This window comes from Mugil cephalus, chromosome 16 (assembly GCF_022458985.1).
Source record: "Mugil cephalus isolate CIBA_MC_2020 chromosome 16, CIBA_Mcephalus_1.1, whole genome shotgun sequence".
Lineage (NCBI taxonomy): Eukaryota > Metazoa > Chordata > Actinopteri > Mugiliformes > Mugilidae > Mugil > Mugil cephalus.
Window position 1 is genome coordinate 6,099,480 of NC_061785.1, and position 24,441 is coordinate 6,123,920.

General features: G+C 42.0%; 1 long non-coding RNA gene across 2 annotated transcripts in view; it reads left to right on the forward strand.

Moving 5' to 3' along the window:
* Nucleotides 1-24,441, forward strand: part of LOC125022204 — a 109,826-nt gene that overhangs the window by 82,159 nt on the left and 3,226 nt on the right. For both annotated transcript variants that reach the window (XR_007114424.1, XR_007114423.1), the window contains exon 3: nucleotides 15,229-15,298. This is a non-coding gene — a long non-coding RNA (uncharacterized LOC125022204). The remainder of the gene's footprint in view (nucleotides 1-15,228; nucleotides 15,299-24,441) is intronic.

Sequence of the window (24,441 nt, forward strand, 5' to 3'; positions counted from 1 at the left end):
GTTTGTTTTTTTTTTTTCTGGGAGAGATAGTCGTCACATCTGCCTCGGATGTTGTCAGTGATTTGCGAGGATCACAGCTGGTGCCCTCCCTCAGGACTCACTTATGTGTTATCTTCATTTATTACAAAAAAAAACTCTTTCTTAAATGTTCACAGTCCCGTCGGTGATGCACCGTGCTGAGGGATGTCTGTTTAAGCTTTCAAATTATGATTCAAGATGTGTTGGTTTTGGCAGAAATAAAACATAAGAATTCAACGTTTCGCTTTCTTCTTTCTTTCTTTTTTTTTGCACAATACAAGTCTTACGACGTCGGGCTATTTAACCGACAGAATACACAAATCAACACTCTTATCCTCGGGGAGCGAGACAAAAAACCCATTGCAGACGTTCTCTGGAGTCCTCATAATTTCAGGTGAAAATTACAGCTGAGGTTGAAGCCCTTAAGCACAATTTACACAAGTGTGTTGGCTGCTTTTAATACTGAAGACACAAAAGCTCTTGCAATTTAGAAAAAAAAAGAAGAAGAAGAAGAAGAAGCTGTATTTGTTCTTGTGTACGCGAGCACACACTGTGCATTAGGTTCACTTAATCACGCTGAACTCTGGATGTTCCCTTCAGCAAAGAGGTGCCATATTTCACATGACTCCGCTAATTGACCCGAGTGACCGACGAGAACTGGACCAGCTACAACATCTACAATGAGCGCGAGCGTGAGGAAACTTGTGAACGTCCGTGAACAAATTCAGAGAGCTCGCCCGTAATTAATTCACTTGTAAAATTGACTCGGCTCAGCCTTTTTTACTCCGGTGACATTTTAAGGCCCCCTGTGATATAAGATCGCAGCCGAGGAGCAAGTAAAGAGGATGAACCGCAACCCCTGCGTGTATCAGGTTGCTTGCCAGGAACTTTTTCTTCGACAGGTCGGGTGGAATGACAGCGGGATAAACACGAAAGCCCCGGGAAAAACAAAGCGAGCCCCGTCGTGTGACTCGACTTCGCGTCCGAGCCGCCGCAGATGCTCCGGGTTGGATGTACCTGTCATGGGTCTGCGAGGCAGAAGGAGGGAAGTGGCTGTGTTCGTCGGGGGATATCCTTCCTCTCAGCGGCAGCGAGGGAGAACGCCCTGCTCACACAAAGGGTAGCCTCACTCCTTCACACTGTTTATTTTTAGTCATAACATCCACTACAATTGAGAGTATGGGTCAAGGTGAGGCTAGGACACTTGTGAGGGGAGGGCGCCCGAAGGAGCAACAAACAGATGTTCTTTGATGATAATTGCAGTGAAGGGAAAAGGAGTGTGTAGAGGAGGCTTGTGAAGCATTCACTTGTTGAGGCCGTCCCTCCTGCCTCCTATCCTCCCCCCACCCCACCACCCCACCCCCTCCTGAAGCCCTGTGGTGGCATGTTGTTTAGCCCCAGGAGTCAGAGTGGGCCTGCTGGTGCCATTACCCTTACCCGCCAGAGGTGACATCTGTTCACTGTAACAGCCACAAATTTGAATGCCAATATTTTCGCCTTGAACTGACCTGAAAATGGGAAAGAAAAAAAAAAAAAAAAGTTTGTGTCACTCAGTGACAATCTTTCTTAACATGAAAGGTTAGGAAGCCACAGCCTTTAATCAAGTGTGGCTGTCAGCAGGCGCCCTTTAAAATGGAGCTGTAAAGACAGGCTGCCAGCATTACAGCCGATGAGCGCTAGCACCGGATGATTGATTTGTGTAAATCATTTTCTTTTTTCGCTCTCTCCCTCTCTTTTATGAGCACTGGTAGCGTTGGAGGATGGTGAGGATACCATCATGGGATTAAGTATAGCTCCTCCAGGCTGTCCCGGTGATTAATGAGCTGCCACGACGTTCCCGACTGTCACTGAGAGGAGCACGGGTTCAAACCATGTCTAGACTGATGATACTAAGGATGAAAATCTGCCGTGTCATCATTTCATTAATGTCCTGCAGTTGATGTTGATTTTGGAAATCGACAGCCACTCTCTTGGGATTGTTGCAGTCTGTCCTGGCGGTTAGCCGCACCAGTTCTGTAAAACACACATTTTATATTTTCTTTTAGTTTTAGTGCTTCAGTTAGCATCCATAAAGTTTAGCATTTTACTTTAGCACTACACGAGACCCAATTAAAAGTTACCATGAGGTCTACTTGTCTTTATTTCACAATAGAAGTTAGCCACATTTAGCCTTAGCTTTAGCGTTAGCATGTTCTTTGGAGACCAAAACACCCAGTCTGCTGCTCTCACATAGAACTCGTGAGCTTGTGAAATACTTGCCGTTTAAAATGCTAACATCAACAGTAGGTTGTGCGAATGCCACGTAAAACAAAAGTATGATGAAAGGAGGTGATGATTGGGAATATCATCATAATTTTTCTCAGTCACATTCGAAAATTGCAAGTATAAAATTACCATGAAGTCTGTCTTTAATTTAAATGAGCAGTTTAGTTTAGCCTTGTTGTGTTTTTTAACTGCTTCATTTCCTCATGAGTTTTGAACTTTTTGATTTTTTTTCCCTCCTTACTAGTTTTAGCATTAATGCAACAGCTAGACTCTTGAAGCTAAATTTATAAGCAAAAAACTTATAAGAGAGAGATATATTTCAGCACAAAGTAACACAAATAAGACAGGTCACTGGTTCCACTTTCATAATTAGTAGCTCTACATTTTCCAGTTGATTTAAATATTTCTCTCTTTCTATCTTTATGACTTCAATCAATCCTGAACTTGAAAATGTGGCAGGCTAATGCAATTAAATGTCCAAAAAAACAAAACAAAACAAACACAGATACAAAGCTAAAACCAAGGATTTTCTTGAAGACCTTCCTCTCTTCTGAATCACTGGTGGTAATTTAGTTTCCATTATGAACATAAGTGTGTGGTACAAGGTTAACCTTTGTTTGTGATTCATTTTTAATTTCTCCAGGATATTTGGGGTTAGTGGGAATTAAGAAGTATAAAAACTAATTCCATCTTTGAACAAGAAGTAGTTTTTGAAAAAAATATGATGTCCTCATATGTGGACACAGGGATTATTTCGCTGTATGTTACAATGTTACAAAATATAAAACTGTTTGTTTTAATACCTGAACATGGCTGCGCAGACAAATGTAGTGTCAATGTCCTCAAATGAGTACTTGCTAATCCGTGACGTTGTAGGTTGTTACTGTTGATAGAATTAGTTGAATTAGACAGAATTTGCACGTCATATCAAACTAAGAAAGTTAATAAGCATAAATAAACAAGTTTTAACCGTGGAATTTGATGAGGTTTTGTACCTTGTCCACTGTTGTGATTGGCTGCTGAATGAAGAACTTAACGTCCCCATATGAGGACACAAGGTCTTAGGAGGTTAAAATTCACAATTCGAGGTTCTGCAATTAGCAACATTAAAATATAAGATTTTTAAGTTACCAAAGCCAATAAATTGCTTCCTGGTCAACAAGTATTGCCATTGTTTTATCTCAAATCTACTACACTAGAAGTGAATTTGGTGGGATCACTAGGTTATGATTAGCCTAACATAAGAACGACTGAAAAGATGTTTAAACGTGTAGCCACCAGGTACCAGGTTGTTGTATCTCACTCTTGCTTTTTAATTAGTAATCAATCCTGAACTTGAAAATGTGGCAGGCTAAGGCAGTTAAATGTCCAAAAAAACAAAACAAAACAAAACAAACACAGATACAAAGCTAAAACCAAGGATTTTCTTGAAGACCTTCCTCACTTCTGAATCACTGGTGGGAGTTTAGTTTCCATTGTGAACATTAGTGTGGTACACAGTTAACACAGTTAACCCCTGAGACCCGAGCTTTTCTTTGTGATTCATTTTTTAATTTCTCCAGGATATTTGGGGTTAGTGGGAATTAAGAAGTATAAAAACTAATCCCATCTTTGAACAAGAAGTAGTTTTTGAAAAAAATATAATGTCCTCATATGTGGACACAGGGATTATTTCACCGTATGTTACAATGAAGTCACCAGTGTCTAACAAAATATGAAACTGTTAAAACTGACAGAATTTGCGCATCATATCAAACTAAGAAAGTTAATAAGCATAAATAAACAAGTTTTAACCGTGGAATTTGATGAGGTTTTGTACCTTGTCCACTGTTGTGATTGGCTGCTGAATGAAGAACTTAACGTCCCCATATGAGGACACAAGGTCTTAGGAGGTTAAAATTCACAATTCGAGGTTCTGCAATTAGCAACATTAAAATATAAGATTTTTAAGTTGCCAAAGCCAATAAATTGCTTCCTGGTCAACAAGTATTGCCATTGTTTTATCTCAAATTGACTCGACTAGAAGTGAATTTGGTGGGATCACTGGTGGGAGTTGAGTTTCCATTATGAACATTAGTGTGTGGTACAAAGTTAATCCCCTGAGACCCGAGCTTTTCTTTGTGATTCATTTTTTAATTTCTCCAGGATATTTGGGGTTAGTGGGAATTAAGAAGTATAAAAACTAATCCCATCTTTGAACAAGAAGTAGTTTTTGAAAAAAAATATTATGTCCTCATATGTGGACACGGATTATTTCGCTGTATGTTACAATGAAGTCACCAGTGAGTAACAAAATATAAAACTGTTTGTTTTAATACCTGAACATGGCTGTGCAAAGACAGAAATGATGAAGTCCCAATGTCCTCAAATGAGTACTTGCTAATTAGTGACGTTGTAGCTTGTTACTGTTGACAGAATTAGTTGAATTAGACAGAATTTGCGCATCATATCAAACTAAGAAAGTTAATTAGCATAAATAAACAAGTTTTAACCATAGAATTTAATGAGGTTTTGTACCTTGTCCACTTTTGTGATTGGCTGCTGAATGAAGAACTTACTGTCCCCATATGAGGACACAAGGTCTCGGGAGGTTAAAATATAAGATTTTTAAGTTACCAAAGCCAATAAATTGCTTCCTGGTCAACAAGTATTGCCATTGTTTTATCTCAAATCTACTTGACTAGAAGTGAATTTGGTGGGATCACTTGGTTATGATTAGTCTAAAATAAGAACGACTGAAAAGATGTTTAAACGTGTAGCCACCAGGTACCAGGTTGTTGTATCTCACTCTTGCTTTTTAATTAGTAATCAATCCTGAACTTGAAAATGTGGCAGGCTAAGGCAGTTAAATGTCCAAAAAAACAAAACAAAACAAAACAAACACAGATACAAAGCTAAAACCAAGGATTTTCTTGAAGACCTTCCTCACTTCTGAATCACTGGTGGGAGTTTAGTTTCCATTGTGAACATTAGTGTGGTACACAGTTAACACAGTTAACCCCCTGAGACCCGAGCTTTTCTTTGTGATTCATTTTTTAATTTCTCCAGGATATTTGGGGTTAGTGGGAATTAAGAAGTATAAAAACTAATCCCATCTTTGAACAAGAAGTAGTTTTTGAAAAAAATATAATGTCCTCATATGTGGACACAGGGATTATTCCTTTGTATGTTACAATGAAGTCACCAGTGTGTAACAAAATATAAAACTGTTTGTTTTAATACCTGAACATGGCTGTGCAAAGACAGAAATAATGAAGTCCCAATGTCCTCAAATGATTACTTCCTGGTCAACAAGTATTGCCATTGTTTTATCTCAAATTGACTCGACTAGAAGTGAATTTGGTGGGATCACTAGGTTATGATTAGTCTAACATAAGAACGACTGAAGAGGTGTTTAAATGTGTAGCCACCAGGTACCAGGTTGTTGTATCTCACTCTTGCTTTTTAATTAGTTCATTTTATCTCAGATATTGATATAAACGTCAGTCTCTTCTGACAGAGGCTGCGTCTGGTTCTTCAGATCCTCCCGAGGTCCTTTATGTCTTGTTTTAGGGGTCGTTCCTTGTAATTCCTCCTGACCTTTTGCATTAAACCAGGAAAGCTGGGCCAAACACTGCGAGGAAAGCAGGACGGAGGGGAAATTGAGCCGCGCTACATCTATCTGTCCCCGAGGAGTGTCGTGTTTCTCTTTCCACCATTTATTTGAAAGCTATCATTTCCTGGGATTCATCGCTGAAAAATGGCATTGATTCTCCGGATGATAGATGCTAAGTGTCCTTCTATCGACATGCCTATTGACAGGCCTGTGTAAATTCTGCATCTTATTACCCCCACGTATAAATGATACACCTTGTGAACAAGGAGGCTGTAGCTCAGTCGATGGCGGCGTCTGAACATCTCCTATGGCGGCGGGTGTCACTGCTAAGCAGCGTGATCCCTTTTGTCAGAAAACACCTTATCAGCCACTGTGCTGAATAATTAAACACAATAAGACTGACAGAACATAACATCTCTCCACAAAGCATCCAGGCTTGGAAACGGGAACGGCTAAAGAAAAGAGAGGGGATTTAATTCACCGCTGTACTGCACCTAAGAAGGTCGAATCTTAATCTAAAGGTGTTTTTGAATCTAATATTCTTGTCTGGAAAGTTTGCTGTAGCATTAAAATGACTTATGTAAAGCCTTAAACCTACTGCATGTGCTGTGAAGCAACTCGCTTCTTTACTGCACTGTTTACAGGGGCTATTTTTCTTTGACTCTGTAAGGTTTATTGCATCTTAATCCCACCCTTTTGTAGCACTGCCTGCAAGGACGTTAAATAATGTCCCGCTGCCAGCCGCTTTCTCCATCTCAATTTGTTTTATAGTAATACACAATTTAACCTTCAGAATAGCATTTGCAGGTTCATAACACTTGGAGCAGGTGTAATTTTTCTAACAAACAGTGCTGCAATGTGACCCTATTTATCTGTGTTTCTCATAATGCGTTGTATTAATCTGCTGGCCATTCATGACCCATTATTTCAGCGGGGCCATAATTCACTCTTATTGTTCAGCCACGCTATTGAAGGAAGTCTTTTTAGTCTAGTTGTGCTTAGGTTTTGCACCATGCCGCTACGATCTGTGGGAGTTGGGCTTTATGGCGTTTCGCACAAGAATCCGTGAACCATAATATGTTATGGTGAGTGAAACGAGCTCTCGTGAGTCACAAAACATCAATCCACCGTCTCCATTACTGACTGTGGGATGTGTTTGAGTGTCGCCTCATGACTCTCTTCTTGTCAAGACAGTGTGTTATTATTTTGAATATCGCTATAAACAGTCCAAATAATTAATACGTGCGGAAAACGGAGAATGTTTCAGGAGCTACGATGCGACAGCTCGAAAGCAGAGCAGGGTGCTTTACTGCAAGTTCAGCCGCTGCGCCAACGTTTCTTCCCCTTGTTCCAAAGATAAATTAGCGGCTTCTAAATAATGCAGTGAACCCTAATTCTCTTTGATTAGTAGTGAGTTAGATGATGGCGACCCATTGAAATTGGTCATCAGCATAAATAACGAGCGAATGAACTGATAAAATGCAAAGTCCTCGGCCATCATAAATCAAATGGAATCCACTGGCCGTGGAAGCGGGTGGAATTAGAAGTCCATGCTCCTATTAATTATGTTGCCTTGTGAAGGCGACAGCGTGATAAATCAGCGCTGAAAGGCCCTTCACCGGCTGAGCCTGAGGAGTTAGACTGCCTGCAAATTGCTTTGTGTATGCTCCTAATTGTTTCTTAAATAACCCACCTTTTTGAGGCAGTTTGGAAGGGTAGTCTACCAAGAAGGGTCAAGGAAGTCAGAGCCGCTGCCTCTCAAAGATAACGTGGAGAATTATTTAATTCTCGTTAATTGATGCTGTGGCCCCTGTGTATAAAACAAGTATATTTATATGGTATCATATAATTAAATCTCAAAAAAATGAGAATATACGAGATTATTTCACCAACTAGAGTCGTACATTTTTAAACTCTTTCGTGAGAAATGTGTATTTACATTCATCCAGTTATCTTATGAGGGCCTCATTACACAGCTGAATTGTTGCCTATCTTACTGTGGTTATTGATTATTTTAAACCAGTACATTGATCCATTTAATTGCCTTTTATTGTTGACTAATTCTGTTTGTCATAATACGCTAGTGTTAATAATTACTATTATTATAACTACTATACTATAAAATGTGTCAGCACAGTATATTTATATCTGTTTTTATTTGAGTCTACCTCTGCAGAGTCATTTGCATCCCTCCTGTGTAATATTTCCCGGCAATGTCTCTTTTTTTTTTTTTTTTTTTTTTGTGGCCAAATGAAATCAAATGGATTAAATTAAATTACTTCAACTTTTGAGGCATGTAATAACGATCAGACCTCTGAGGAGCATGTAATTAATGTGAATACTGTGGCAGTCGTGAGCTATTGCTCATTAACGTACAAACCGACTATAAAACTCTGTGAGTTTGGCCCGGGAACTTAATTTGTATTTGTTGAGCAGCGGGCATCGTCTAGCATGAAATGTGGAGTTTCCAGGGTATTTAGCCGGAATTTGCAGTTAAGTTAAATTGTGTGTGCTGCCTGAAATGCCAGCGGTCATGCAATGTCAGAGTATGGATTTGTGCTTGTGTCTCGCTGTCGGTGTGTATGATGAAGAGCGTGGAGGTCTTTGATCCTCTGACACCTCTGCAGAAGAGGAGTGTTTCTGAATGTTGCTGTTATTGATTAGGTTTGCAGATTACCTGTTTAGCCTGTTAAATGCCAGAAAAGGATGGAAGATAGTCCCTACAGTGGCTTCCTTTGTCACTATCTGCGCATACTTGTATGAAGGGTTTGTACACTTTGTACACAGTCCCACCAAGATGTCTTTTGTCGGTGCTGCAAACATGGGACTAACAACAATGTACAGAAAATCAAAACAACTTCCTTGCGTGCAGACGCCTCTCGCTCAGTTACATGGACCTAGCCTTTCTTGCCATTACCACTCTATTTGATGAGAAAATACCGTCGACGATGCTGCCGTTCCATGTGGGTTTACCCGACATACCAAGCCAACTATTGGCAATTTGGTGATAGCAACCAAAGTCACATTGCTGCTAGCCTCTTGCTGCTAGCGTCTTCCTATGTACACGTATACAAAGTGTCCAGAGCTAATCTCAACTTTGAGTTGGTGCGATTAAAGCGACAACCAATAGGAGCAACAGATGTGGTTAATTGATGTAAGCAATGGCGCAAAGATCCCCAAGCATTCGCCAATGCAAGTCAAGGAAACACCGTTCCTACCACTTAATTCGCCGTGCTGATAGCGGACTTGGAGGATCGTCCAAACCCAGATGGAGCGTATGATGAAGAGCGTGGAGGTGTTTGATCCTCTGACACCTCTGCAGAAGAGGAGTGTTTCTGAATGTTGCTATTATTGATTAGGTTTGCAGATTACCTGTTTAGCCTGTTAAATGCCAGAAAAGGATGGAAGATAGTCCCTACAGTGGCTTCCTTTGTCACTATCTGCGCATACTTGTATGAAGGGTTTGTACACTTTGTACACAGTCCCACCAAGATGTCTTTTGTCGGTGCTGCAAACATAGGACTAACAACAATGTACCGAGAATCAAAACAACTTCCTTGTACGTGCAAACTTACGTGCAAACATACGGGGAGTACCCCGCCTCTCGCTCAGTTACGTGGACCTAGCCTTTCTTGCCATTACCACTCTATTTCATGAGAAAATACCATTGACGATGCTGCCGCTCCATCTGGGTTTACCCGACTCACCAAGCCAACTATTGGCAATTTGGTGACAGGAACCAAAGTCACGTTGCTGCTAGCCTCTTCCTATGTACATGTATACAAAGTGTCCAGAGCTAATCTCAGCTTTGAGGTGGTGCGATTAAAGCGACAACCAATAGGAGCAACAGATGTGGTTAATTGATGTAAACAATGGCACGAAGATACCCAAGCATTCGCCAATGCAAGTCAAGAAAACACCGTTCCTACCACTTAATTCACCGTTTTGATGGCGGACAGATGGAGCCGAGGGGCTAGCTCCGTCCTTAGCTACCAATGTTTGTACAGTTTGTTCTGCTTGTGTCACTCGGAAGCTCATGGGTTGGAAAATACACCAGAGCGTACAGAGCCAGGAACGTCCGCAAAGCAATAGTCAACAAGTACATTTCTTTATATGTGGATAAGGCTTTGGCTTTTAGCTGCAAGCCTCAACAGAAGCAAGCCAGGGAGTTGAATGCTGCTTTATTTTGCTGAACCAACAATCCAAAATGTAACATGTAGCAGCCAATCCTCAAAATTTGAACCAATAAATGTTGCCTACTTGACTGTTTCTACGTTTGGAAAATACGGGTTGAGGAATATTTTTGCTCTGACAAACGACAGGAAAAGAAAAACACGTCCTTTTTTTTCTGATAATCAATAACCTGCCTTGTGTGTGCGTGCTCAAACGAAAGCCTTGCGCGAGCGCGTGGCGACGGGTGCCCTTCTCCTGACATTCAGCCCCCTGGTATATGTTTGAGTTTAAATAATGTTCCTGTGCGGTTGGAGGAATAATGGTGTGGGCTTTCATGACATTGCGTCAGTGCCAAGGTGACTGACTCGAGGACTGATTGCTCCCTCTGTCTCTCTCTCTTTCTCTCTGTCCATTCCCCCTTCTCACCCTGTCAATAAGCATCCCCTTGTCTGATGGAGTCACATCAGGGCACTGCAGCTGACACCATGGTGTCTTTATTTCCTGCAGCAATCCTTTTACAACACACATCAGTGGTGATTAATACACTGACAGCAGCCGGGAGGTTAACCCCCCGCTGCCGGTCGGCTACTGTTACTGACAAACACACACTACTCACCTTCCATACCTAACTACAGCACACTGCAATTTTCCTCTTTGATATATGCTGTGTATAATCAAAAAAGAAAAATGATAGTGCTGGATTTCACTTCCTTGCCCAGTACTGTACACTTTAGATTTGATTGATGGGAGCAGATGATGCTTGGTATTCAGAAACTGTCTTTTACATTAAACCAAATGGTTGCTCCCACTTGCAGCTGTCTGCACGGTTATTAAATTGGAGGTCTTCCGATTTAAATTTATGGCATCCATTACTCAAGAATTTTACATGTCCAGGTGTTGCATCTGTTTGGCTTCAGGTAGGGGTCACTTTGATTTATTAATATCCACCGTTTCGTCTGCTAGACAATCACTGACATATTGTCACTTAGGGCGGCGCGTCTCTTTGTCTTTAACAGCTGTGACAACCTGCGTGTTATTAACTCCTCGACTGATTATGCAGACCGAACGTGTCGGCGTCTGTAGGGCGAGATTACACACACTACTTAATGCTTATAATAGCCAATAAACAGCAAATCATAGACTTGAGGCTGAATGAGGATTTTCTCATTAAATGCTATCAACACCTGCTTAATTGTTGAGCATCTCAGAAATCTCATGATAGAGGAGATAAGCTAACAGTCGTCAGGAGTGATCGGACCATCTGGGTCATTCTCAGCCATATGTTCACACTTTGTTACTGTTGCGCCGGTTCATGGAGACGGTTTCTTTTTTTGTGCGTGTTGTGAAGCCCATAGGTTCAGTGGTTATGCAGCTTTTGAGATGCGAGTATTTGGTGCAGGTGGAGGCTTACATCTGGAACAAGTGGTCAATTAATGCTGTAGCAGTTAATTAATTAAGAATTTTGGTAACTGTGTTAGCTCCTAAAACCTGAGGATTTGCTGTTTTATGAAAGTACAAATTTGATACTTTTGGTTTTTGACATGTTTCCCTCTGAATGTATAATTAGCTATTTTATACCGCATGTACAAGGGGTGGGAAAAAATATTGATATGGCAATATATCGCGATATTTTTGTCGATGTTTTATCGACTTTAAAAGGAAGAGAAAAGTCATAATTTGGGTTGATTGTAAACATTTTCAGCACCTCCACCACCACTTTTTTCTGTACAATTACAATAAACTTGAAAGGGATCATTTGAATTAATGTTTTTTTTTTTTGACTCAATTTGTCCAATGAATTATCATCATCTTGTGTACATATATATAATTTAAGCTGCATTTAAAATTAAGGGAACTATTTAAAGTATTGCAATATATCACAATAATGTATCGTATTTTGACTTAAGTATCGTGAAGTCCTTGCCAACACCCACCCCTAGTATGCGCCGCCTAGCATTAATTATAATCTGTTGTATAAAGACCCCGTGTGAAGAAGGAATTTTCATCAAATTGAGAGGGTTTGTGTAAACCTTTGACAATCTATTTAAACAAAAAAGAGAAATGGCAGAAGGCGAACAACGATATGTTGGAAAGGGCATCGAAGCATCAGGCGTTCTTAGTCTTTGCTCCTGTATTGAATGAATTTAATGTTGATAAAGTTGGGCTTGAACAACTTAATTTGTTCGCCTTTTCTGCAGAATCAATCCTCCATAGCATGCAAAACATCTACTTTGTTGCAATATAAACACATATATCTTATCAGATCATTTTATTTTGGTAACGGTTACATTAGAGCCTTCAGCCTCTGGGAACTAAAGGCATTTTCCCCCTTTTTTTATTACAGACCGTTCATTAGTGGAAATAATTTAAGTTCTATTTGTTCATGGTGGTATGCGATTGTAACCAAACCTTTTGGGGTTCACATAAGCTCTTAATTATCAAACTGACCTCTAGATTTCGCTTGTTTTATTTAATTTTTTAGGGTTACTTTCATGTCTGTGCCACAAATACGGTGCTACGCCATCGTTTAGAAGCAAACATCACACTCCCTCCTCTCACGGAGCTTGTCAGCAGGACGGATCACTGAGGGCCATAGGTGGCCTGGTTGTTAGGGACGTAGCAAATGTCAGGGGCTGAGGGAGAGTTCGTCCCCTCGAGTCCCCCAGATGCTGCTCCCACCTCTCGTCATTAACTCTCACACTGAGATAGTAATTAGAGCTCCTCGCGGCATAAGACAGATTCAGCATCAGACCAGATTTTCTAAGCCGTCATTCTAATTATATAGTCCGGGGCCAAGATGGATAAGGTAGGTCTTGTGTCAGTATTGACGTCAGTTAATCATCTTGACTTGGCTCAAAGTCATGAGGCTCTCTGCTGTGATCATGTCAAGGTACTAAGAGAAATAAGTCCCGGCGATTCTGCTGCTAAACTCTTCCACCGGTTCTATGGCTCTTAGTTTATTAGTTCTCTCTCAGGGCTCATCAAGCATCACACAAAGTATATACCAGTCTAACATGACTCACAGTAAGAGTAAAGCTGCGCGGTTAAGTCTGACTTTAGCCCCCGCTTCTTCACTAACTGGCAAATTATAACCTTTTCTCGCTGTGCATGCTAGGACATATTAATTGGATTTGACAAGGGCGTATTACGCACAACAAATATGCATAATGTGGCAAAAAATGGAACAGAAAATTGGAAATAAAGAAGAGAACAAAGTAGATTTACATGGTTGGGTAGCCTGAATGTCTGGTATCATATTCCCTCCTGCCGCCTGCATAAAAAGGCACAGAACTGTAACAATGGGTATCAGTGGAAAGTGCTTTAAAGTTAAAGCTGATGGATGGCTTGTCAAAAAAAATAATTGCACTGGTTGGAAAGTGGGTCTGCGTGCTTAGAAGGGGGAGAGCAGGATCTACAGAGAGAATGATGGGAAGTGACAGTGGTCTGTCAAGACGCAGTGGCTGCCCAGAGTAGTGTGAAGCCCCAGCTCGGAGGTGGCAGAACAGAGCAGGCTGTCAGAGCAGGAAAGTGCCTTTAATACATTGAAAAGAAAAGGAATCCGCCTGTCAGACCTGTTCAGCCAGTCAAGAGACGAAGGGGGAATATGGTGGAATAGGTGTAGACGAGCGGTAGAGCTGAGCGTCGCCGGCATGCCACTGGCAGGGCTACAGGTACAAACCATGAAGCTGAATGAGACGGATTGTCAGGCGCTCGTGGCTGCTACTAGTAACAACTGGTTCCCTTTGCTGTGACAATTCATTAATCAGTTTGACAGATCTGGTCTTATTACATGGAATATTTGACACTTGAGAAATTGGATTGTCTGCTGCATCTTATTAGAAATGCAATACAGAGTGGATTGTGGCCTTCTTCCTGTAATTCAGAGATGCCTGTTATCTTTAAGGAGTCCTGCGCTGACCTTGGGACTCATGCACTACTTCTCTATGCTTAAGTGTATGAACTATTAGCGAATATACATATGGCAGCGCATGAAAAAAACATAAACAGTTCACCTCTCAGTCGTCCGCTTGGTTCCTGCCCATGCGTGATATAAAAGTGTCAGGCTCTGATTGGAGGAATGATGTATAGACTGACCTAACAAAGGATCAAGTGCCCAGTAAGACAGACAGCTAATAGATAGAGAAGCAAGAGGAGCCTCATTTGGAGAGGAAGGGCTGTTTGTGCTGCCAATATGACAAAGGGGAAGTCGACAACCATTGATCCATGCTCACGGATGACAGCTTAAAAATTCAGCAATAATCATGACAAATGAGGAGAGGCACCACAGCCAGAAAATTATCAATAATCAGCGGCTAAGAAGAAATGCCAAGGTCAGAGAGAAAAGGCTACTGAAGTTGTCTCTGAGAGTGGACGCTGCCAGGTGATATATTGGTCAAGATAGGAGGTGCAGCCTTTCAGGCAAGGTAGAAGTTACTAATTAAGTTTCGGATCCCAATGGGACACAAATGTCCCTCAGTATGGATTCCTTGCAAGAGCCCACTGAATGCCAAGGGCAAAGAGACCATTATGTAACGGACAGTTCCTAGTGGCTCTGATCCCTCATGGGGGAGCTGGTGGATGGATTTGCTGTATCAATAACTCAATCCCGTTTCAAAGGAAACCTGAAGAAGGCGAAGGCATTTGTAGAATCGCGTTTCATGACAGGTCAGTGCCGATGTGGCCTTCGAGCTGGAGGGATTTCCGAGTCGTCCCAGTCAGGGTTACAGTGACTAGCTGCCCACCTTGCCCGGCCGAACGCTTTTCATTCCAATTTAGCCGACACAGTCCCTCCAGTTTTGGGTCTGACCTCCAAAGAGTAGATGCAGCCAGAATGCGGACTTAAATTATTTGAACTACTCTCAACTCCGCGGGGGCCACAGCTCAATACTTAACTCTTCCCAAATTGCTGAACTCTGCACTCTAACTGTAGAGTACTGCCAGCCAACTTCATCAAGGCTGTTATTTCTGTTTGTATCTAGTCTCGTCACGACTACTGATTCTTTTTCTTGTCAGCATTTCTTTGGCGCCATGCCCGTGTTACCACAACCAATTCCCCTAATGACTGTCCATCCTTTAAATCTTACCGCGCTCTCTCCATAGCTGAACCTCCTCCGCCTGCAGCAACTGTTCCCTCTTAGGAGGATGCTTTAAATAACCTAATTTGTTTTGTTTTGCAGGAGACAACCATGGAGGTGTTGATCCACGTTGGGGCCATGTGGCACTGATATGAACAACAGCAGCTCGAAGGTAGGATGAAGCCAGTCAGATAGCTGGCAGTGTCTTAATTGAGACAGGCCCAAAGCACAGAAGCGACACCTCACACTTAGCTAACAAAAAAAAGGATTTAATAATAATAACACATTGTCATGAAATATTATTCATTAGTTGTTATTTGCGTGCCGTGCGCCAGATGTAGAGCAGAACCTTATACCGGGAGTCTTCACTGTAAACTGGCAAATCTTCACTCATGAGAAACTGTATCAATATGGTTTTCATGGGATCATGACGAGAGACTGTAAACACCTGGTCGATGTTATTTTCTGAGTAGTTACGAACTTAACAGCTTTGTGCATTTTCCGTGGAACGCCATCCGTCTGCAGCGGTGTCAGCTGTTACCAACGAAACTCCAAACACACGTCAGGCTGATCAGCAAAGTATTGACCGCAGAGCCTGATAAATGGTTTACACTCTCCATTGGCCTTAAACTCGCAGCAGCAGCAGCGTGAGCTGTCTTAATGTAAAACAGGCGTTTATTCCTTCGGTTTCAAAACCATTCGCTGCTTCATAACAGAGGAGCTCTGACCAGATCCCTGGAGCTAACAGCTAATTCTTACCGGGGGTATCGTTCTTGGGCTAACATTATAAAACCATAACCTTTGGGATTTGTGCAGTTCTTCAGCTCCACATGTTTATTTTCTCATACTCTAACGGCTCTCGCCAGAGTCTGTTGCCCAAACTGACCTTTATTAAAGGAGAACTCTGCAGAGTTCACGCACAAAAGTCTGTTTGCAGATTCGTACTGTAAATAAGTTATTAAGCCTTTTCAAGGTCTAGACTGAGATGGGTGAAATCTGCTAAATGAAGGATTTATTGACGAATACAAGTAAATCTGACAAACACTGAGGATCTCTTCTTGAAACCAGTGGCATTCACTGCTACTAGCGTAACAAACGGAAATCGCGAGATCCAGATCACGACCGGGAAGAAGGTTTCATGAATGAAAAAAAGGCCAAAAACTTTGTTTCTGCTTCATTGCTTTTGATTGATTTTCCTAGTTTTCAAACCATGCATCACGAATCTATCAATGCTGAATCGGTGGAGAACTCTTCTAACTCTATCTAAGCGCCAAGATAACCAAAACAGCCCGAGATGTAAATTTATTCATCCCAGCTGCCTTGTCATCGAGACATTAATGAACAACCCGGTGATGTCAGCAGCAGAAACTCCCCAGATTTTTCTTCCAGTTCATTTACGCAGTATTTATGACTTTGCTATTTGAAAATCAAACACTCCTATTATCCTAAATGTCAGCGTGTCAGCTTCTTTGAATTTATAAAGAGAAGAAACGCTTTTGATTAATCTGACTCTAGTAGATTCCCAAATACTGTAGCTATGATAATTCTGATGGGGGTTTGAATTAATCATTTGTCTGATAACCTATGTTCGTACAAACTCAGAGTGAGTCAGGCCTCTGAACGAGCCTCCGCCGTGATTAATAACACATCCTCTAACCTTTAATAGTTGTATATAAATATTCGTAAATCCCCATGTCGGGTTGTTCATCTTACACACAAAGTGACCCTACCGACTATTCTGTATCTCCATTATTTGTAATGAAATTGTTTTGTAGTTGGGGCAATTAACAGTTGCGTCATTAGACTCTCTTTTCATTTAGGTTTGCAAGTTGCGTAAGACTAATGTCCCCAGTTATTTGCTGCTTAAGTAGAACGAAAGAAGAGTAAACTGTAAGAGCAGTAAAAGGAGTTGCTGACGCAGCCGACTTCAGCTCATTTCAGTGAGATGCAAATTCTGTAATGCAGTTGCAAAGGCACTTTTTTTTGGAGGAGGAGGGGGCATCTTTGTAAAAACCTACCGAGCGTGTTGTTCAGCCAAGGTTCAATGGGCCACGAGGTCAAAAAGACAAGAGAATAATTTACTAGCTGTGTCATTCTCCTGCGACTGAGTCGTCATTCTGGCTTCTGGACTTGATTTGTGGCCTCTCGGTGAAAAGTGGCATGTGGCTGCAGGTATGCGCACTTCAAGGGAGGTGCGCTTTCTCGCATCTCTGGCCCAAACTAGCACACAGCCGATAACAACACGAGATATTAATCCTCAGCTGGTGAAAATGATCATGCAGCGGGGAGTAAAAACCCTGGCGGAGGTGTGAAACAATTACGCGGCCACCGCGGCTCATTTGTCGAAGCGCGTTTGGCATCTTTGCCAAGTCCATAGAATATCCACATCCATTCACACTGATTTATTTTTTATTTTTTTAAATACTCTTCGTAGCGACGTAATGTTATGTCGCTTCAAGAATTTTTCTGTCATATTATTGCCGCCCAGACGCTGCCCACACACTTCCTTTGTCTTCGCTGTAAGGATAAAGCACAGTTCCTGTTTTTCTGGGACCATCTGTAAGGGGGAAAAAAAAAAACAAAAAAAGAAAAAACAGCCCAAGGTAAAAACGATGACTGCAACTTGGCAGAAGATTAAACGGGCCCTCCGCAAAAGCCATTAATAATTCTCATATTTTGGAAACAGACCATACATACAGAATCTGTGGTATTTAATCTCCTCTCTCAGCGAATAAAAAAAAGGTCAACTGGGAGGGAGAGATTTTTTTTCCCCCTTCCCCAGCCCAGAGTGATGGGCCTCGGTTTTCCAAGGCACCCCATTTGTCTGTCAGGGCCGTGAGCGGAGCCAGTGATTTAGTTTCCTTCACATGAAGCTCATGTCCGGTTGATGATACTGCCAGGCGGGATATGGGGAGAATTTGTCACCTGGAGCTTTGACAGGGAGATAATTGCTGATAGTTAGCAGAATAATAGGATATGTGCATTACTAGCCTCACTGGGTTTGGGGGGGAATATTTGTTGCTCGCACTTCGGTACATATTTTACCGCTTCATTTTTAACACTGTTTACACCGGGATAATTTAACATAATCACAAGTAAATGACCAACATGTCAACCGAGTGTTTAGTTTTTTTTTTTTTTCATTATACTGCTAAAACATTAGTCATGTTAGCACTTAGATGTCTCAACAATCTGGCTTCGAGCACGACACAACCCCTCACCTCTAGCTGGCCACAGGAACAACATAAACACATTCTTAAATAAAAGAAATACTTTTAAGAAAGTGTTCATGCTTGAGAGCTCCCATGTGCCTCCAAAACAGCTGTGACTTATCAGGGAATGGACTAGTGAGGGTGTCCTGCGGTGTATGTCAACGAGATGTTGTTAGTGGGGTCTCTGAAGGTCCTCAGTCATCCAGGTCATGGTAATGCATAAGGCGTTTATAAAAGGTCAACTGGACTTGTAGAGTTCCTTGAAGATGTTTCGCCGCTCATCTGAGTAGTTTCTTCAGGAAACTTGCTTACTTGCTTCTGGGTTGTTAGTGGGTCCTATGGGTTGAGGGGAGGGGCCTCTGTGGACCATCCTGCAGATACTTGATCAGTTTGGGATCTAGTGAAACTTGATTTTTTTCGTGTCAGTACGTTTACATGCATGCGAAAAAAACTATTGCCTTAATCCGACTTTAACTGGACAACTTAAGTACAAACACGTTACTAATCTCGAGTTCTCTTTATCCGGTCAAGACCCTCAGATAATATGATTGGAAAACCATTTTCTCCAGCATGTATGCGCCTTAATCGGACTTTAAACTGGACAACGTGTGTGTCTGATGCTCCACAACCACTGCACTGTTGTATGACCTCGGAACAGAAACATCCAAGAAGGCCGGATGCAGAAGAAGAAGAAGAAGGTAAACAGAGCCGGTTGAAGAACCTCATGGGGGATAGCGCCATCTTATCTGCACCATAAGTAGCACGCACATAACCTACGAGATTGAAAAAGCTGAACTATTATCCATCTTGTTGTTGTTTGAAATGCCGACTGAAAACCCACTGAAAAGACACATATCGCCACCTAGTGTGGAGGAGGAGGAGGACATGTTCCCGTCAGTTATCCGTTTTTTTTTCCTGTTGCATGTAAACAAACTGTGTGTCAGGCTACATCCTGGTGTTAATGGCTGCTACCATCAAGAAGTGTCATTGCTGTGGGGTGGAGGTGTCTGGTCTGGTCTAAGTGGGTGCTACATGTCTAAGTAACATCCACATGAATGAATGCCAGGTCCAAACGTTTCCCAGCAGAAGATGGTTAATGTTATTTATTTTTTTGGCAGCGGTTTTAATGTTGTGGCTGACTGGTGTATTCCACGCATTGACAGCGCTGCACCCTCATGTATCCGTGTGTCGTTGTGAATATGCACAGCCCCTCTGGCCTGTCAGCAGGTCTCACGTAGCCTCAACACCTCCGCCAAGCAGCATCCACAAACAACAACTCCGCCTGTGGCTACAAACGAGGGAGAGCACATCAGAGCACAATAGAGAACCGTTTCAAACTCACCAGGAGTTACAGTCCTCCCCAGTTTAAGCCAAAGGTTATTTTTCTCTCATTATTTCTCAGTTGATCCTCGACTGGAGTTTACTCTTCTGGATTTCTCACTGGAAAGGTCTCAGAAATCGCAGATTACCAAATGGCAGCTGGTCTAGAAGTTCATCTGGGGTCTCGTAATGTTCTGAGACCCCAGGATAATTCGAGCATCTTTAAAAGCCCAATTACTTTGAATGAACAAGCCAGAGTTGAACATTAGTGCGCCGTTGCCCGAAGTGCTTCTTGGTTTCCCCTTCTAATGGTGTTGGCACCACATTGGAGGGATAAGTGTTGTGTTTTTTTTTTTTACATTCTGTTCAAATAAAAGACAATGAAGACCTTTGTTCAAACTTAATTTGACCCAAATGTTGGCGAGATGTACACACAGTTTTCCTTGAGTGACTTACAAAAGAGACGGGTCACATTAGACAGCTGTAATAGATGGACCAGCAGAAAGCAGCGCTGCAGATAAGGGAAATGTGCCAGAAAACTCAGCTGTGGGGGTTAGGGAATAATCTCTCTATAAAAGCCAGCGTTGGGTCAGAGAGCACTTCAGACACCCCCCCCCCCCCCCCCCCCCCCCCACCCCCCACCCCCTCTCCGCTGTCCTCCTGTGTGTTAACTAACGCTCACCAGACTGCACGGCTGGCAGCGCCACAGAGTTTAGAACCGAACTCTCAGCAGCTCCTCGACCCGGCTGAACCTAGACCCGTAACCCCTCAGCGAGAGAAAGGGGGGGGGCCACTGCTAAAGAAGTCTTCTGAGCCAGCGAGAGTCTGATTTAGGCCGATTTACCCCCCTCCCAGCGAAAATATAACTTTGAAATGAAACACAAATTATCTCTGTTGGGAGCGCCGTGAAATATTTATTGCTGTTGTTTCAGTTGGTGTGGTTTTATGTGCCGTTTGTGTATTGGATAGTTAATGGTGTGTATTTTCCGCTCATTTGTTGTACTCCTTTTCATTTTTTTTATTTTTTTATTTTTTTATTTCAAGGATACGGATAAATCTTTTTGTCATTCCAAAAAAAAATAAAAAATAAGACAAAAAGTGACGTTTCCAAGAGCATCTTGACACGCGGATGGAAATACTTCCACGTCTCCTGGGTTTGAGGGGCTGTGGACATCAGTTTGGGGTAAGACAGTGATGCGGTTTATATTGTCAGGACGAGAAGAGACTGCAAAGCATGTAGGTCCCACCCAGTGACAGGGCTTTAGCCCTATACTTGCCTCATTCTAACTAGGCCTAATGAAGGAGGGGGGCTTTGAGAAGTCTCCAGCACGCAGCCAGGCATTACCGATTAGGTCAGTGGAACGGCCGCTGGGCTGAGCATGATGGATGACTGGTGGAATGAGTTTCTGCCTAGCGGTATTGTGAAATCTTTTCATTGTCACTGACGGGGCCTATGAAGGGGACTGATAAATGAGGGAGCAAGTGTCAGAAACGCCCTTCTCTGCCCTGCTGCGGCTTTAATATCTCCACAGCTTCAGAGCAGAAAGTATTGATAAAAGCAAAAAAAAAAAAAAGTTTTAAATATAACCATGGCTAGTGCGGTGGAGATGAACGAGGCGAGCGGTCTGCTAGGCTAACGCCGTAGAGGAGGGATGTGGAGGAACGGGGTGTTGCCTCGGCGACACGGCGCCGTGATGAATGTGTTGCCTCCATCTGGCTTCAGCACATGTAATAAATATCTGGACTCTTGTTTGACCTTTCTCACTTAGCAGCCACATCTTTCACTTCGGGAGGATCCAAGAGGGAATCACGACCACTGGGTGGATGAGTGGGTGGCTTTGGACGGGAGGTAAGTTTTACGTAGCGGTGCGGGAACAAACAAGCGCTCAACAACACGCGACGTCACGCCACAGACACGGCATCGTTTACTAATCAATGCATTCAACAATTTAGAAAAACTACGATTCCCAAGAGCACGAGATGTGATCTAAACATAACTCATTTTTTACTTTGAATTGCCAAAAGTTATTTGCGAGCCTGGAGCTAGCTAATGTTCTGCTTAATAAACGACTTACATTGATTAATTGATTATCAAAATTTAGTGCTGATTAATTCCCTGTCCATCCACCCATGGATTGTTAATTGTAATCGACTAATTGCTTCAGCACCACCCTCTCTAGAGTAGTATGTATGAAACAAAAACAAGAACAAATAAATGACTAAAGTAAAACACGAGCGTAGGCGCAGCTTTTCCTTTACCCCCCCCTCCCCTCCTTCCTTCAGCTTTGTGTTCTGACCTTGCAGCTTCTGTGCTCCATCCATCTTGGGCTGTTTAGCCATTTCACTGGATACATACTGCGCAGATTAACACAATTCATCACCACAATCATCCTCGATTCATCACCCTTCCCAATGAATGTTTTGACATCTAGTTAATTTTCTGCTGATGATTTATCAAATTATAATTACCATACTCTGAAGGAGCCATTCATTATGTTGATACATGATAATGATGCCAAAGTGGATTGAATTTTAAGTAAGTTCTCTGTGATTATAACATATGCATTATTGTGAGTAATGCCTTACAATTTGGTCCCCTCGAGCAATAGTGGAAAGTCTGTGGAGTCTGTTAATGTTGTGACAATCAATGCGGGAACAGGCGGGTTATTAAATCATTTTCCTGCGAGTGTTGAGCGGTGGTATCCAGAGTTCAGAGGGATCAAACTTCAGAGATGCGAGAGTGTTTTGAGATTCTTTGTAATTAAACGGTGCAGGAATTCAGCGGGGATTCGGGCTACGCTCGTGGGAAGTAAAGATTTTAATATCTTCACGTTTGGCTCCATGTGTTTTTATTAACGCTGTTCATTGAGCCTTAATGCTGTGGCTTAAAAACAATCAATACGGGGACTGGTCAGAAAAGCATATACGACACATAGTTAATCTATTGATTCTTCTCCTTATTTAATTAAAGTGTTCTTTAGACAGTCGAGCAGTCAGCGGGACTGCGTTGGTTTAAGGTTCATTTGTTCAGTCTAGTGGTTAATTGGTCTATAAAATGTTAGAAGATTAAATATGGCTGAGGCATGTTCTTAGTGCACAGCGTCTTCAGATCCACAGAAATGCTGCAAACCCTCAAATGTTTAAAGGTAACTCAGTTGTAAAATAAATTACTCAGGTTGGAACTAGAAAAATTACAAATCTCAATGCATACACCGATCAGCCACAACATTATGACCACTGACAGGAGAAGTAAATAACATTGACCATCTTATGATAATTTAATGTTAATCGTTTGGACCTGGCATTCATTTGTGTGGATGTTACTCATCCACGGGACATGTTGCACCCACCTAGACCAGACCAGACCAGACCAGGTACCCCCACCTCATAACAATGACACTCCTTGATGATACAAACACACACACACAAAAAACGCTTTAGGAACATTTCAACAAAACATGAACAAAATGTTGACCTGGCCTCTGAATTCGCTAGATCCCAAACTGATCAAGTATCTATGGTGCGTTCCTACATGTACCTCGTAGGGTGGGATTCGGCACTGGGAATGACGTCACACCTGAGTTATCGGCGTTCCAGTTACAGAGGTTGGAAAGCTAGATGGCCGTGTCCATGACAGCCTCTGAATATGACTTGGTGTGTTCAATTTAAAGCTTTAAAAAAAATGTTGATATTATTGCTATTGTGTTAAACTAAATGTAGGCTATTTAAGTTACACAAATTGTAAATGGAACAGATAACTTTTTCACTAAAATTATTTACAGTGATTAAATCTACAACACCACAAGAGGCACTGTTTTGGTTTTACCAGGCTATTGTTTTTAGCGCAACATGAACTTGTAGTTCCCATATAACACATTTCAAAATATGTGTGTCAGAAAATACTGTCTGTGTGACCAATTTAATGCAACAAAAAATAATCACTAGTGCTAATAAATGGAACATTACAGGAGCTTCTGATTACTGTTTACATGTGGAGCGGCCATCTTGGTAACTCAGCTCGGGGGTAGTGAGGATCCTACGACTTTCTGAGTAGAAAATCTGACTTCTGAAGTCGGGGAACGTTCCAGTTGAACATTCCCACTCGTAAATCGGAAATTCCGACTTCTGAGCACAAATGGAACGCGCCATAAAGACCCGCACTAAGAACATCCTGTTTCCAGACACCGCAGGACAACCTCAGAAGGCCCCTGTCCGTTCTCTGAGGAGTCACAACTGTTCTGGAGACCTACACAATATCATAAGAGAAAAGTGATCACAGAGGCTTTCAAGAGGATAAGAACTGATGTGTTTAATCTTTGTCAGTGCTGCTGTTTTAACTTCTTCTTGAGACACTGCAGACTTCTCCATATGTTCTTCTCCTGATCACAGCAACGGCGGAGGCTCAAATAAATGCTCTCCCCACTTGTCTGCTCGTACTTCCCAACCTGTGTCCTATCATGAACGTGACATAATGAGTAAGAGTGGCTATTCTCAATGCTGTTTCGAATCTGTTTGGACAGCAGGGTTTATCCGGTAAGTTATTTTTTCCCTTTTGACCATTCGTCTTCACAGGATCCTGCTGGATACCTGTATGTGTCTGTCCACGTTTCTCTTGTATCTCACTGGCGCCTATTTATATATATATTATTTTTTTTTTATTTGCTCAGATTGAGCCATTTCACCTCACTTTAGCAGAACACACCAGCATCCGTTATGGAGATATTTCATTCTTAACGCCTTTACCTCTCACCTCCCTCCGCACCCTCCTCCCCGTCTTCCCCTA